Source organism: Zootoca vivipara, chromosome 13 (assembly GCF_963506605.1).
Source record: "Zootoca vivipara chromosome 13, rZooViv1.1, whole genome shotgun sequence".
NCBI lineage: Eukaryota > Metazoa > Chordata > Lepidosauria > Squamata > Lacertidae > Zootoca > Zootoca vivipara.
This window is the reverse complement of record NC_083288.1, coordinates 33,365,481-33,375,843: the sequence shown is the minus strand read 5'-3', so window position 1 is coordinate 33,375,843 and position 10,363 is coordinate 33,365,481. Positions and strand designations below refer to the sequence as shown.

The following is a 10,363-nucleotide window of genomic DNA, read 5'->3' as shown; positions in this document are numbered from 1 at the left end:
TGACGTCAGTGGCAGGTGAAACTGGCGGCCTGGGATAGAAAACCGTCGGGAGGAAAAGCCCCCAAAAGAGGAAGGCGGGGGGGGGGCAAGGAGAAAGAGCGACCGAGACGGGCTTGCCACACCCAGGGCGAAACTGGCGCGAGCGAGCGCACCTGGGCGGAGGAAGGGCCGCGTTGGCGCAGAGGATCTGGTCGAAAAGTTCCCAGGTGCTCGCCCTCGAACCGCTCCTTAACCCAGCCCGGCCGGACTTTTACTTCGGCCAGCATTATTATTATTATTATTATTATTGTTATTATTATTATTAGTTCAGTGATATCCGCGGAACTCGGTGGGGGACTTCCTTGCGAGCAAGCGTGACCCGGATCGGGCTGCAAGAACTGGGGAGGAAGCAAAATATTACCCCTCGGTGGCACGAATACAGTGTAGCCCCGTGGATTAACCACGAGGCCAATAAAGGGGCCATATAGAGTTTAACCTTAGGCGCTTCAGATTTTTAGACTTTTCGGTTTCCTGGGTCAGCCGCGGATATTCGCCCGGTGACCTTGGGCCACTCACTCCCTATTAGTCTTCTCTTCCTCCCGGTGCTTGTTTCTTTTGAGGGGGAATCCAGGTACAGTACATAGAAAACCGTGTCGTGAGCCAAGACATCATTCATGCCTTTGCCACAGCCAGGGAAAGGAGCATTGTGGATTATTTGTGCTTTGACGATTTTCTCCTCAGAATCATAAGAGTTGGAAGGGTCATCCAGTCCAACCCCCTGCAATGCAAGAATCTCTTGCGCAAGGTAGGTCTTGAACCCACAATCCTAAGATTAGGCCTCATGATCCGCTAACTGAGCTACCCCTAATGATTTGATTTGGATACATTTGTTAATTTTAGATCATTTGTTTGATGCATATATGTGCTTTCCCCTCTGTATGTAGACTCTCTTTAAAAAAAAGAAAGCAGCCCCAACCCCAGCCTGGCAGACACAGGATGTGTCCCTACTCCTCCTGCCAGTTGTAGGGGCAGGCAAACTCCTATTCAGAGATACACGGGCCTGGAGCAGGCGTAGCGACCAGGCCCCATGCCATCAAAGGTCAGCAGTGGGGCTGGCTCAAGCCCTCCCTATTATTATTGCTTCCTTTATAGACTGCTTAACTTGCCAAGGTGGGTTTCTGAAGGCTATCACCGACTGATGTCTTGGTGGTGGTATTTCTGCCCGCTTACACTTCCTGCATTCTAGGGGGGTTGGCTGTTGCGGGGCAAGAGGCCAGTGTGGGCTGTTTTGGGTCTGCATCCAATCTCTCCCCCCCCCATACCAGTGCAGCAGATTAGGGTTTTGGACTGGAGCCTCTCAGTCTGTAGTTTAAGGGTGTTAGGAGTTGATGGGAGACACCTGTTCTCCTCCCAGAGCTACAGAGTGGTTGAACAGTCAGTCGCTCTTCATAAGGAATTCTGGGAATTGTGTTTCTGAGAGGGGAATAGAAGTCTCTTCATAAGTCTGAGCACTCTTAACAAACTAAGGTTCTTGGGGGGTGGCCATGACTGTTAAAAGTAGCGCCACAGTGCTCTGAATCTCTGGTGGGAATGTGGTCATTTGTCTTGCCGTGTCCATTTGCAAATTCAGTGGATTGCTAATGCGATGAGGAAGGAACAAGTTCATTCCAAAGGCTGCTTGTCATAATTCTTTTTTTAAAGTGGGCCCTGCCCAAGATCAGTTCTTAAGGATGTCTCATGTGTTTTTATGTTTTTTTAAGCTGTTTAAATAAAGTCTTCCCTCAAACCACACCTACTTTCCCAAAAGCCCGGACTTCTTGCTCTATAATGAGAAAGGAGTGTATGCTAAGGATTCTTGTCTTTATACCAGGTGGTTGAGAACTGAGCCCTGGTAAACATTTCCTGTGTAGACTTTAGAGACACTCTTACCCTCCCTTGGACAAGAGTGTCATCAGGTGATGGTTAGGAACATGAGCTGTGAGCCTGGAAGGCCCTGATTCAACCCAGAATACTCAGTGGGCAAAAACTACAACTACCAATCTGAAATATAGTACAGTACCGGCCTACAGTACAGGGCTGTTGTGTGGGGCAAACATTTGTCTGATAAGGTTGCATAGCAGCACTTAGGAAAAGTACTATATCTATCGATCTATTGATCGATCGATCGTGTGTGTGTGTGTATGAAATCATTTTTATTGGGTTTACAGACACAAAGTACAAATAAACACTAGTAAAAACATATGTATATACAGAGATTATCTGAATCTCAGGACTTCCCCCATCCCTACAACTGCATATTCATCCATACTCCAATTTTTATACCAAACCATATTGTCCATAGTAATTTATACACAGCAAGTGAATCAAAATCCTGCTATTGTTTCCATCTGCTTATAGTGGACTCCAAGGTAACTTATGAATTTTCCCCATTCTTTTATAAAGTTTTTATCCTCTTGGTTTCTGAGTTTTCTAGTCAGTTTTGCCATCTCGGCATAGTCCACCAGCTTGGTTTGCCATTCTTCTCTGGCTCCCTCCCTTGGCAACTGGCATTCAGAGGTAGACTGCCTCTGAGCCTGGAGGTTCTGTCTAGCTATTGTGGCTAATGGCTTGTACCTTTGCTGAACTCAATCCCCTTTTCAAATCGTTACAGAAGATCATTACAGTAGTCGTATTTTGAGACAGCAGTTAGTCCCACCGAGACTTGCTTTCTAGTAAGTGCCTTTAGGAACTGCAGCCTTAAATCCCACATTCTCTACTCGCAGGAGTACAGCTGGCAATGAAGGATTTACCGGTATGCAGAGACCACAGGAGTTCCACATGCTTGACTTGAGTTTTGATTTAGGACAGCAAGGAATGTGAGTAGAAAGATGGGGAGGGAACTAGCTCTCCTGGGTACTCGAGAACTCGTGGCAGGATTGGTTGCCAGACACCTTTTTGGCATAAGCAATAAAGTGCTTTGTGGGACGCGGGTGGCGCTGTGGGTTAAACCACAGAGCCTAGGGCTTGCTGATCAGAAGGTTGGCAGTTCGAATCCCTGGGACGGGGTGAGCTCCCGTTGCCCGGTCCCTGCTTCTGCCAACCTAGCAGTTCGAACGCATGCAGTGCAAGTAGATAAATAGGTACCATTCTGACGGGAAGGTAAACAGCATTTCCGTGCGCTGCTCTGGTTCGCCAGAAGCGGCTTAGTCATGCTGGCCACATGACCCAGAAGCTGTACGCAGACTCCCTCGGCCAGTAAAGCGAGATGAGCGCCGCAACCCCAGAGTTGTCCGCAACTGGACTTAACTGTCAGGGTCCCTTTGCCTTTAAATAAAGTGCTTAAAGAGCAACATATTTGATTTGTTGTAGCAGAATCTTTCGTGGACCACAGCCCACTTCATCAGATGCATGAAGCACAGTCTTCATTTAAGATGCATGTACTGTGTAGTGTAAAGCAGGGGTCAACAACCTTTTTCAGCCCTGGGCTGGTCTACCATCCCTCAGACCATGTCGTGGGCCAGACTATATTTTGAAGAAAAAAAATGAACTAATTCCAATGCCCCACAAATAACCCAGAGATGCATTTTAAATAAAAGCACACATTCTGCTTATGTAAAAACACCAGGCAGGCCCCACAAATAACCCAGAGATGCATTTTAAATAAAAGCACAAGTTCTACTCATGTAAAAGCATGCTGATTCCTGGACCGTCCGTGGGCCAGATTTAGAAGGCGATTGGGCCACATCCGGCCCACGGGTGATCTCTGGTGTAAAGGGTAGTGGGAGGGATGTGTGTACAGGCAGTATAAAATACACACACATGACACATACAGAGAGATAACATAAGAAGAATCTTCTGAGTATCTTTCTTCCACCACGGGAGTAACGACAGTCATCCTCTTTTCGATGAGGTTTCTGGGACCAGAACATTATTCACCACCTCTGCGGGAGGAAGATAAATTTAGCAGTTTATTAGATCAGAAACATTCTACTAGTTTCCTGGGAGGAGTGGGCTGGGATTTGGCTTTTTGAAGAACAAGGAAGGGGGGAGCTGTATGAGCCCCCTGGAGAGTGCAAACTATCCACCTGCCTGGGCATGACAATGAGTCATTGAAATGGACAAAGCTGAGAGATCCGGCCCTTTCAGATCTCCTGAGGTTGGTTTGGGGGGGAGCGAGGAGGAAGGGCAGAACAAGGTGGGGAAAGTTAGGAGGGGGATGGGAGGGAGAGTCACCACTTTTTAAACTGGGAAGAGCTCCTGCGCCTTTAACAGCAACTGCCTGCGAGGCAGAAAATCAACCCGCTGAGATTTCCCCAGTCCCTGCGGATGCAGTGCAAGGAAAACTTTCACCACGTTGATCTTCTGCCTTGCATGCAGCTTGTTAGGTCACTGAACCTAGGGAAGCATGCACACCTAGTTGAGATCAAGGGATTTCCCTGTCCTAGGCAATCTGCTCATGGCCACTGTAGCTACATTTTCATGATCATCCTTTGCTGCCCCCTGTGGAACTCTCTCCCTGAACCTTATGACAGTCTTCGGCAACCAATGTTCCAGGTTGCAACTCCTATCAGCCCCAGCCAGCATGTTATTAATTTCTGAAAAGTTGGACTTGCAACAGAATGTTGCAGCGTGTCCTTTCTCACTGACCTAGGAATGGTCCTGGTCAGGATTCCTTGTCAGAACAGAGGCTTTGCTCTCAAACCTGGAAGTTCACAGTTCTTTGTCAGTTGCTCTCAAACCTGGAAGTTCACAGTTCTTTGCTGCTGCTGCTACTACTGCTGTTGTTTCCTCCTCCTCCTCCTCCTTTGCAAAGCTCAACACTTGGAGGCACTTACAGGACCACCTAGGTGTGTAGAAGTTACCCTAATTTTGGGTGGCTGTTTTGAAATGGATAGGCACTGAACCATCTGGGTTCACTATTAGAGGGATTGGTGATAACAGCAACTTTCTCTGGGGATTCTGGGCACTTCCCATTATAATAATATCTGATCTTATATTGGGCATTGGTTTCAGAAGCACACACACACAAGCGTGTGTTTGCACACATACATATGGTGTGATTGCACCTACACTTCAGACAGTATCACATTGCTTTTTTTCCTCCCTGATTCCCCAACTCACAAATGCGCCTTTAAGTCCTGGAGCACTTATTTCCGGGTAGTTTCATAAATGACTATTCTGAGTTTCAATGTGAAGGTAAACACCTTCTAGACATTTATGTTTGTCTTGGTTAAATATATATTCATTGATGGTTGTTGTTTTTTGCAAGGAAATTCTACAAGATGTTTTTATAACCTTTGGTCTTATGGAGGGTTTTTATTGCTCATTTTATTGTTTTCGTTTCCTTTTGTGTAAACATCACTTCCAAAGCCCGGGCTGATGTGTAAATAAACTAAGAAGTGTGGGCTGAGGTGAAATCAGGCGTCCACAAAGAAATTAATGCAATATTGGCATGTGATGTTCAATATGGCTTCTGTCCTGAGCTGGGTTCCTATTTCGTAGGGATGTCCAACCAATAGATCGTGATCTAATGGTAGATTTCCCAGCTGATCCTGGTAGATCACGGGATCCTTATTGTGTACAAAAAGTTATGGGGAAAAAGCTAAAAAACTGTGCAATCCTCCTCAAAAAAGCTCAACAACTCTGAGCAATCCACCCACCCAAAACATGCTCTTCCTCCTTCCAATGACAATGGGTAGATCACTGCCAGTTTTTCTTATACTGGGAGTAGATCACAGTCTCATGGGAGTTGGATATGCCTGCGTGACATCAACAGGTTCCCATCACTGTGTCTGAGAAGAACTGGAAGGAAGGAAGTCCAAGAGAGGCCTGGCTGAAAGGCTCAGCCTCTTTTCTTTGGCCCCACCCCTGGCCGGCCGGTCATTGTCCTACCTGGCCGAGGGCGAGTCAAAGGCCAGCCTAAGCAGGTGGGTGGCACCCGCCCTGGTATGCCCTGCTTGGTGCCGCAAACCCCGCCCACCTGTGTGGAAGGGAGGGCGGAAAAAAATGACATGGGGGGGGGAGAGAGAGAGACAGCCAAAAGACAGTTTGTGTATGTGGTGAATCACATTAGTTAATGAACTCCTGGGTTACAAAATTAACTGGAAACAGAAAGCTACAACACCAGGCAAAGGGATGGACACTACAACCATTGTCCCTAATATGCTCTTTAAAAAAAGCCTGCATGGATTTTATTATTCTTATTAAATGTGGGAAGCATTTAAAAGTGTATCTCCCATCTGATACCAACCCTATTATTAAAGCAGAGGGAGGAGGCTGCCTCAGGCAGCTGATTTTGAGGTCCATGAAAGAGCAGTCACCAAATTTATTCTTACATTTATTTCCCAGGAGAGGTATTTGTGGAATTTTCTGTCTAAGGTGCCAAAATGGCATAGCCTTGGGTGTTAATAGTACAGTATACGCCTTGAACTGAGGAAGGGGGCACCATTTGCTATGGAGGAAATGGGCCTTGTATATAGGGAAGCCCCAGGTTCAAATGCCTGATATTTCTACTGTTATAAGAGTTAAAAGGGGTCCTTTTCTGGGAGGGAGCCTGGACCTCTGGCAGAGCACAATTGAAAGCCCTTACCAGCTACCGGTAGTAAAATGGCAGAGACCAGACCAGAATTCTAGTGAAAAGCAAGGCGGCTAGTTAAGCTTGATCTTTATTAAAAATTGTTGCAACAGGGTGTTTCCCCCTCCCCACACACAGGAAGGTGGGGGAGAGACCCAGAACAAAGGTGTGCAAGCTCTTATATAGAAAATTTTAAATTGCCCGCCCTGGAGTCCAAGACCGCCCCCAGAAACATCACAGATACATCACAGAAGAGGCGGTCTACAACAGAAATCTGAGTGCATTGTTTTTATCATGCCTGGCAGGTTACCTGTTAATGGTCATTTGACTGGATTACCTGGGGAGCCTGGCCAGTCTTTTGTAATGATAAATGCTTACCAGTAGTTCCTGAGCCAGGTCACAGGCTTACACCCTATTCATATCTTAAATGTGCCCTTAAGACAGGATTTGTGAGGAAAGAGACAATGGGGAGGTTTCCCACTTTGACCTTGCAGAGAAATAATTGAGGTCAATTTGTTCAGGACTTTTTTTTTCTGTGAAGTTTCAGACATGTGGTTTATATATACAGTTATGAACATTTATCTTTTATATATATGTGATCTTAAAATTCTTATAACACTACTCAGAGAGGTAAAGGTAAAGGGACTCTGGACTTAATGGTGTTAGCAAAGGCTGTTTAGATAGTAGTGTAGTTTTACTTCAGTTACTTTAAGTGTATCTCACAGGGGCCTCCCTCCTTTGATGGTAATGGCCCATTTCACATGCCACAGTAAACTGTAGTTAATGGTTTACCCTAAACCCAAAGGTGGCTCCTGGTTCACTCCTTCCCTACTGCAAGCAAGGACAACGATCCAAGATTACTGGCTTTGAGTTACATCCGAATTGGGAATAGGTAGTGGTTTGTTTTGCTCAGACAAACCATGATAGATAAGCCAAGAGCAATCCTTGACGGCCACATTGGGGCTTGTTTGGAATGAAAGAAGCCACAATCCCCAGTTCAGAAACTGGGCTAAGCCAGTGATTGATTGCTCCTGCCTGAGCAAAATGTAGATCGAAAGGAGAGTGTGTTCACAGTTAGCCATTGACTACTGTTTACCTTATGTGTGAATGTAGTCTTATTCGCATAAAACACTCAGACAAACCATGCCTACATGTAAATGAGCAAGCATGAACGAGCAAGAACAAACCTTGGATACAGCTCAAGGATTGTTTGGAGTGAGACAAACCATGAGCCCAGGTTTGCACATACAGTGGTGCCTTGATTACCAAACGCAGCTTCTCCAACCTTTTGCTAATTGCTATAGACCAGGCACGTCCAACAGGTAGATTGTGATCTACCAGTAGATCACTGGACATCTGTGGTAGGTCACTGGGGGCCCCCAAGAAGCTCAACAAGTTTGGCTCCCCCCCAAAAAAGCTCAACATTTTTGCCCTGGACCCCTAAAAAACGTGGCTTTCCCCTCCCTCCCTATAAAAAGTTCAACAATTTCAACCTGAACCGCCCAAGAATGGGCCTTTCTCCTTCCTAAAAAAAAGCAAAAAAGCTCATCAACTTTGACCTGAACCCCCCAAAAGGGGGTAGATCACTGCCAGTTTTAACTCTGTGAGTAGATCGCTATCTCTTGGAAGTTGGCCACCCCTGCTATAGACCAAGAGTGAGGAGCCTGTGCCCCCCCCCATATTATCAGTCTCCAACTCCAATCAGCTCCAGACAGTCAACCAATGGTCAGGGTTGATGGGAATTGTGGTCCAGCAACATCTGCAGGGCCATCAAATATCTGAAAGGTCACACCTTCAGCACCTCTGTTCAAAATGTTGGCAATGAACCACCAGAAGGCAAAAGTTACTTTAAGTGTATACGCATAGCAGACAAAAAATTTCCAGAAACCAAGACTGCTTTCGATAAATAGGAGCAGAGCACATGCTTCATTTTGTGAGTGAGTCCTGTTGCGTCACAGTCCTTGCCTCTAGGGGTGAGAGACAGTTGTTCCAGGATGTTGTTTTGAAAAGCCTAGAGCCAACCCCCCCCAGCTGGGCTGAATTGTCAGCAACTCAGAGCTGACCATGAGTCAGTTATTTGGAGCCGAGTCAAACCTGAGTATCGAGGAACTAGTTTATATAGGATGACATGTTCCTTTACACAATCAGCACACAACCCAGGTCACTGTGGAAGTCCAAGTGGGCTGTGTGCCATCGTGCTCTGGGGAGGCTGTTGTGTGCGAGAGAACGAGGACGAGGGAGCCTTTCAATGAGGAAAGGTGAGGCGGTTGCCTCAGGTGCTAGATTCTGGGAGCCATTAAGAGTGGCAGAAGGGGAGACAGATCCTTCTTGATCCACATAAAGCAGCCACAGAAGCCTGCCATTTTGAACAGAGGAGCTGTTGTTCGGGAGGGACTGCTCTTTCATGCTATTTTTTCTGTTCATCAATATGGCTCCCATGTTGGTTCCCCCCCTGCCTCTGGGTGCCAGGTGCAAAACTCTCAAAAATGCATCTGGAACCTTATAAATGCTGTGCACATGTTGAAACGGTGCAAAGCTTACTGGATGGCCTCGGGCCGTTCACTATCTCTCATATTAACCCACCCCATAGGTGTCTTTGGAAGACAGTGCATGTGGACCATGTATGCCACAATAGCACTTTGGAGGAAGTGCAGAATCAGAATAAATAAGTTATTTAAAAAAAAAAAACATGCCAGGGACATGATATCCTTCCCTTTTGTGGAGGAACATGCAGTGGCATTCATGAACATTTCCCCATTCTAGCCTTACAACAAACCTGCCAGGTAGGCTTGGCTGAAAAAAAGAAGATAACCCCTGAGATCACCCAGTGAATTTCATGGCTAAGTGGGGAATGTCCTAGTGCAACACTTATCACTGGCTCACAGGGCAGGTGCCAAGCTTGAATGGACTGTCTGTGGCACTGAGGGGTGCCCTGGGGGAGGGGCATTGGGTTCCTACCACCATACCCCTGGCATTGCCCGTGGTTTTTGTAGCCACTTGGTACAAGAGCTGCCTTCCACCCTCTTCCCTTTGGATGGGCTTGCATGGCAAGGTTGCAATGGGATGGAAACTGAGCAGCTGATTGGCTCTGGGAAACTGCCATGCTTAATCTCCCACCATGCAATGCCTGGGCTGCAACATCAGATGTAACATCAATGTTTTGCAGGAGATAAAACATGGTAGAAGCCCTACACTGATCAATGTAACACCCTCCCTTCAGATGTCAAGGAGATAAAGAATTACACAACTTTTAGAAGGCACCTGAAGGCAGCCCTGTATCTGAAGGTTTTTAACCCTTGATGTTTTTATTATGTATTTTTTTTAAAAAATATTTTTATTAAAGTTTTCTTGGTTTACAAAGGTATGCGCAATGTCTCTTTTTCCAAGTTACGTTTTCCATAGGTCAGTTTCATTTGTTGAGACATTAGGGTTACATTAGGAAGAAAATGGGGGTGGGGAGGTGGCGGGGGGGGGGAGGCGAGTGGGTGTGGGGTCGGGAGGCGATGTCTCTATTTTGCTTAATGTCTGTGTGGGTTTGTATTATGTACTGTATTATGTATATGCTGTAAGCCACCCAGAGTGGCTGGGGAAGCCCAGCTGGATAGGTAGGGTATAAATATTATTTTTCTTTTTATTCCGGCTAGACTTGTCCAAGCTGTGGCAAGGGCCCAGCCCCAGTAGGCCTGAGTTTGCTGGGTGCTGACGTATACTCACCCAGTCTGCTTCCTCAGTTATTTGAGGATCCACCTGTCGGGGAGATGGTTTTTTTTTTGTGTGTGTGTGTGTGTGTGTGTGTGGCTTAGGCCTCTGCTCACTTTTCCGCTGGAGTCA

The 10,363-nt window shown here is 46.4% G+C and overlaps 1 long non-coding RNA gene across 1 annotated transcript; it reads left to right on the top strand.

Moving 5' to 3' along the window:
* Positions 1 to 52: 52 nt before the first annotated feature.
* LOC132593040 (uncharacterized) lies at positions 53 to 9,250 on the top strand. Its single transcript, XR_009558470.1, has 2 exons — positions 53 to 784; positions 2,742 to 9,250. It is a non-coding gene; the product is annotated as an uncharacterized LOC132593040 (long non-coding RNA).
* Positions 9,251 to 10,363: the final 1,113 nt, after the last annotated feature.